Below are 6,576 nucleotides of genomic sequence, written 5' to 3' on the forward strand. Positions count from 1 at the left end.
AAAAAAAAAAAAAAAAAAAGTCCAGTAAGGTCATGAGAAGTGTGAATAATTAGATCTCTTCCTAAAGTTAGCTTGGTTGCTTCTGGGGTTAAGAGGGCTACAGCTGCTACAACCCGTAGACAGCGTGGCCATCCCTTGGCCACGGTGTCAATTTCTTTACTAAGATGTGCTACAGCTTGTAAAACTGGACACCAGTTTTGCCAAAACTCCCAGGGCAATTCCAATTTGTTCTGTAATATACAGATTAAACTGTTGTCCAGTGGGAAGACTCAACGCAGGGGCCTGCAAAAGAGCAGTTTTCAACTATTAAAATGCCTTATTTGCTTCTGGTTCCCATTCTAGAGTGACTAGGCCTTCTTTTTGAGCATTTTTAATTAAAAAATAGAGTGGTCTAGATATTTCACTATATCCCGGAATCCAGAGCCTGCAAAAGCCTGTGATTCCTAAGAAGCCTCGAAGTTGTCTGAGAGTTCGAGGTTTAGGGTGAGCCAATATTGGTTCTATTCTTTCTTTGCCCAAGGCTCTCTTCCCCTATGAAAGCTGGAGAGCCAAATAGTGAACTTCAGGCACACAAAATTGGGCTTGTACCTTGGAAATTTTGTACCCACAAGCAGCTAGAACGTTTAATAGAGTTTGTGTAGCTTTGTGGCATTCCTCTGCATCTGGTGCTCCCCAAACAATGTCATCTACATGCTGAATAAGAGTCGCTGTAGGATATGAAAAATGACTCAAGTCTTTGCCTAAGGCTTGTCCAAACAAGTGAGGGCTGTCCCTAAATCCCTGGGGTCACACAGTCTATGTGAGCTGAGCATTGGAGTATGTCCTTCCCCAAAAGGGGAGCAGGATTTTCAGGCATGATTAGGAAGGCATGAGAGAACAGCCAGTCATCCCAATTGCAGCTTAAAGGCTGAGAGAAAAATGTGGTAACTGGCTTTCCAGACAACTCCTGTATAGTTACAGATTTGGGGGATAAAAGACCAGGGTTAGAAAGTACAGAAAAGGTTGCTCCAGTGTCCAGAAGAAATTCTATCTCTTGGCCCTCCACTAGAAGGCAAACCCAGGGCTCCCGAGGGGTGATGACACAAGCTGGAGCCATGAAAATCTGCCCTAGGCACCCTCAGTCCAGTGTGGGTGCTGATGGGATCACTGTCCCTGGAGGCCTTCACCTCTGAGGACAGGCCACCCTCCAGTGGTCACCCTTGCATTCTGGACAGGGGCCAGTTGGCTTGCCCAGCCAGTGGTGCTGCTGGGGGCTGTGCTTCCTGAAGTGGCCAGCTGGACCACATTGGCAGCACTTGTTCTTAGCGCCTCTGGCTTCCCTCTGCCCTGAAAGGTGCTCGTTTGTCGGAGTGCCATGACTAGAGCTGTCATTCTTTTCATATCCCTTCTCTCTTTTTCCTCCTCTTTCTCCTGATCTCGGTTATAAAAGACCACAGTGGCCATTTTAAGATTCTCCAGGTTATGGTCTAGACCTAGAGCCAATTTCTGGAGTTTTCTTTGAATGTCTGGGGGCACCTGAGTGATACATTTATCTTTTAAAATAATTTGGCCCTCTAAGGAGTCAGGTGTTAACTGAGTATGTTTTCTCATTGCCTCCCTAAGCCGCTCAAGAAAGGCTGAGACTCTCATTTCGCTCCTGGCAAATAGTAGACAACTTAGAATAATTCACAGGCTTTTTCTTGGATCGAGGTAAGCCTTCCAGGATACATGTTAGAAAATGTTTACACCACCACCAGTCACCTTGTTTCTCAGGGTCCCATTTGGGATCCTCACAGGGTACTGCCTGTCTTCCCATGGGGTATCTGTCCCTTTCCTCAGGAGACATATTGCCATCAGTATTGGACATGAACCACAAATCACCCCACTTCCTAGCTTCATCTAAGACTTTATTTTTTTCATTAAAAGTTAAAGTTTGATCTAGTAGTAACATTACATCTCTCCAAGAGGGGTCAAAGTTTTGTCCTAACCCTTGGAGAACATCTATGTGCTTATCAGGGTCATCAGAGAAAATTTTCCTAAATCAACCTGAATTTGCTTTAAATCTGCCAGAGGAAATGAAGGGTATACTCACGCATTTCCCCTTTCACCACCTACAGTCTCCACCAAGGGACACAAAGAAGGATATGGTTCCCTTCTGGGAGTCTCAGTAGGACCAGAAAAAACCCACGGGACAGCTTCCCTCCTGGGGTTTTCTGAATGCGTGGAGGAAGGTGCCGGAGAAGTAGAGGGTGAGTTTGAGCTAGGTGGTGACAGCATGTCTCTCAGGAATCTCTGACTATCTGGGGATGTTACTACAGCCAGGAGAGCTGATTCTAACAGGTTTTTCACAGTTGGAGGTTGTCCCTGAAGAAAAAGAAAGCTTGCACCTAGAGCACTTCAGACCACTTTTCTTCTTGTTTACAAAAAGTATTTAACTGAAAAATGGTGTCATAATTTTGAGTACCCTCTGGGGGCCATTGTTCATCAGTGAAGAGTTGATACTGAGGCCAGGCCTCAGTGCACAAGAAAACCATACATTCTTTTTTCAGCATCTGGGGATCAAACATGTCCCAGTGCTTCAGAATACAGCCCAGCGGAGTATTCTGGCAGCACAGACCGAAAAATCAAGTATCCGGGAGCCTGGTCACACCTGATGACAGTTTTCCCACACCATATTCCTGGGTTGTCAAAGCATCCTCTGACCAACCCAAGAAGTCTTCTGGCCAAACTAAAGGAAGCCTTCTAATGCTTGGGGAAGAAGCCCTGAGGAGAGTGGCCTCCTTAGCCCCTGCGCTTGTCTGGAATTAGCCACTCTTACCAGTGTAGTTCTTGGTACCCGCTGGCTCTCCTGTGCTTATAATGTGCCAAGAAAACAGGTATCAGGGAGCCTGGTCCCACCTGATGCATATTCTGCCCTTTCTGCCCCTCCCCCCAGCTCCAGAATATCAATCAAAGTGTGTGGATGAGCCCTGCCCTGGAGAAAATGGCTGTGTGGTGCTTGCACATTTAACTCTATATACAATCTTTACCAGCTTCTTCTAAATTCCCAGTAACAAGGAAAATAGCAGGTCTTAAATGCTATGTTTTCCAACCTCCCTTTCATTCCCAAAAGTTAGCCAGGCAACGATAATTAAACTCAGTGACAAATCAAGGTTGTGACCACTTTGAAACTTCTGGATTACAACTAGTTACAATTAGCAGAAGTCTTAAAGAAACCTGGAAGTCAGTAGTTTAAACGTTCCCAATAAACTGGAAGAAATCAAATACCCAGGGTCATTTTCATTGCCTTTTTTTTTTTCATTTCAAGAGACAGAATTGTAGCCGGGAGTTTAGGGCCCAGGGCCTCCCTCCACAGGCCTCTAGTTGCCCAGAGAAGCCGTGTAGGGGAGTCTTTTTGCCCTTTGTTTGGAGCTGACTTGTAGTTAACATGGTTTAGCCTTTTTTCTCAGACACATAGAAACGCTAATTGAATTTAATTTTGCAATGAAAGGCAATAAAAAGGACCTTACAAGATACCTACAACATCTGAGGTACACTTAGAAAATCTGAAAAATACCAGAATGAGCCCGTACAAAAGCAATCCTTTCCCAACTTTCAAACAAAGCATGCAAACTACAAGGAGAGAGAGAGAAGCAGAAGAGGTCTGTAGAGATTCTAGAGATAAATCGGAAAAGTTTGGGACCATGGAAGAGAAAAGCGGATAGTTAGAGCTGAGAGAGCACGATTTTCCGAAGGCCCTCCCACATCCTGGGGTCAGAACCATTGCTAGGCACCCCCAGGTGCCACCTCTTTGCTCAGCTCTCAAAGAAAAGGAGTAAATACCGAACAGTTTCAAAAGTCTTCTAACATTCGACTCCTTTCTGGAGCCAAGGGGAAATAGAAAGTTCGTTTCCCAACAGCCTCTTGCCTGTACAGACCTGGAGGTCAGCAGCTGCACTATGCACATTTACTGGCAATGGGCATCAAAATTATTAGTCTCCATTATTATAACAATAGAGAAAAGCAGGATAGAGGTAAGTGGCCCATTGCTTACCACAGATCTTCAATCCTGGACACGAGCCCCCAAATATGATACCGGAATTTTGCTCTTCTGTAGGTTGTTGGTCTTGGTGATTTGGAGAATGAATCTGTGGAACACAGATCACTGGTAAGACAGGATTTATTTACAGAAAAGAATACAGAAGTGCCAGAGCTCCTGGCAGAGAGAAAACTCAAGTCAGGAGAGAAAAGCTCTTTCGCTGTCTGTCTGTCGGTCTCTCTCTCTCTCGGCTCTTTGTCTAGGGGTATATATAGTTGCATGGGTCCCTCAGTAGTTACATTTAGCATGTCTGGGACATGTCTGGCCCTCGGTAGTTACATTTAGTGTGTTTTGATAGTTACATTTGGCATGTCTGGGACATCCAGACTGGGTCGTGTCTGGGTCGCAAATGAATGGCTACGATCCCTTTCCTTCCCAGGTCTAGGAAATGGGGCTCCCCTGACTACCCCACCTCCACCCCCCGCCCCCCACCTACCCTTCAGCCTGCTGGTTCTGCTGCTTGCTGCCACCGCACCAACACCACCAAGGCGGAGGCAGCCGGTCCGCACCCGCCCAGCTCCATGAGCTGGCTGGCATGCCACTTGTCCTGTATCACATTCCCTCTATTCTCCTCCTTCAGCTTTGAGAATCCATCAAGAGATCACACCCTGCCCTGCTTCTGCCAGGAGCCACCATCCCTGCCACGGCGGGGGGGGGGGGGACCTCTGGGAGCCCTGCCCCGAGGTCTCTGCAAGTTCACTCATGTGTGCCTCCCTCTGGAGTCCTGGCTCTGCCACGCACTGGGTGTGACTTGACATCTTAGTTTCTCTAAGCCCCAGTTTCCTCATGTATAAGATGGAGGATAACAATGGTGACTGGTGACAGTAGTAATTAAAAGACGTAATAGATAAGGAGATCCTGAAACATTAACAAAAAGCCTTGAATTCATGTAAACTATCTTTATCTGTAGGACCCATAAAGCTGCAGTGCTTTGCAGCCAAAGATGGGTCCCCTCTAGGCCTTATGGGTGTGCTGGTCAGCTGTCTCATGGGCCCTGCCCTCTGGTCTTTAGAACCTTCTTGGGCCCCCAGAAAAATAATGCAAGTTGCTAAACCCCAGACCTCCTAAATTTCATAGGTACATTTAAGAATCTGTCCATTATCTAGCTGGGCCAATAATTAGTCTCTCTGCCTATAAAGAGAGAATGGTCCCATTTTAGCCTCTGATTCCATGAGGCTAAAAGAAAGTTGAGTTAGGTTAGCCCAGATGAGGAAACCAGGCCTGGAGAAGGAATGTGATTTGGCCAAAGTCACACAGCAAGCTACTGGCAAACCCCAGACCAGGTCTACTCTTTCCTCTAATAGGCGGGTTCCCAGAGGCTACAGGCCCCCAGTGATCCAAAGTCCCTCCTAGAACCATCTGCCTAATTCAGGTATTGGTTAGGTCTAAGGAGAGACTTCTGGGAGATGGTCAGAAGTATCTAAAATCCTCAGCAAGTAGACCTCGAGCTCTGCTCTGCAAGTCACCAGCTCAGGGACTTTGAGCATGTCCTTTCACTCTCCAAGCCCCTTTCTCACCTGAAACAAGCAGCCACCCGCTGTCTCTAAGTTTCCTCCTGCCCTGACTCTCAGGGGCTCCCTGGCACTAGGATCTCTAGCCAGGCTCACAGCACGCAGGCCCTGGGCACTTGACTGTGGTCCTCCTCCCTGCACTACCCACTGTCCTCTCCCTCCTGCCTCCTGCTCCCAAACAGACCTTCCTGTCCACCCCAGTTATCAGCGCTGCTGCTGGCTGAGGCGCGGGAAGGAGAGGCTGTGTTCACAGCAGCCTCCCACATCCTGGCAAGTTTGTGGGCCCACAGCCTCCACTCCTCCTGCACACAGCCCCGCTGCTGAGTCATCTTCAGTCTCCCCTATGCTCCCTGCACCCCAACCTCCAATCACAGAAGCCTAACAGGTTCCAAGGTAAACAGCTGGGAACTCCTTGCTGGTGGGAGGGGGGGTGCTCTGACCTGGGCATCTTAGGCCTCTGCTTTCTGGGTCACCCTTCAGTTTCATTTGTCCTGTAGCCTCTCCCGTGCAGGAGGTTGGGAGGAGCAGTCACAAGTCACCCTGTCTTAAAGCATTAGGACACAGAAACCCAGAAAGGTTGAATGCCTTGCACAAGTTCACATATAGGGGCCTGGGGAGGAAACCTCTCTATCCCAATAGCAACTAGGCCAAGTCACCAGCTAGCCACGTCCTCCTTCTTCTAATGGCCAGCTCCAGTGTGGATTCAGGGAGAACACAAATGTCAAGACTGGCAGAAGTGGCATTGGGAAGTGGCAAAGGAGAGGGAAGATGAATCTAAGAACCCCCCTAAAAAGGTATCCAATGCACTCCCGGGGCGCCTGCCACCCCCTGTGCCTGGCAGAGTACTGTTCTTTTATGGAATCTTTAATTAAGAGAAAAGGACTTATGAGGGGATGGGTATCAAGCTACACACTTGATCTGCACTGGAGACTGCCCCTCTGGGAGTAGCTGACACACATCAATGCTGCCTCTCTGGAGCCCTTGCTCCCTAGGAGAGCTGGCAGCAGG

Source organism: Otolemur garnettii, unplaced genomic scaffold (assembly GCF_000181295.1).
Source record: "Otolemur garnettii isolate 467f Iridium unplaced genomic scaffold, OtoGar3 scaffold00055, whole genome shotgun sequence".
Taxonomy (NCBI): Eukaryota; Metazoa; Chordata; class Mammalia; order Primates; family Galagidae; genus Otolemur; species Otolemur garnettii.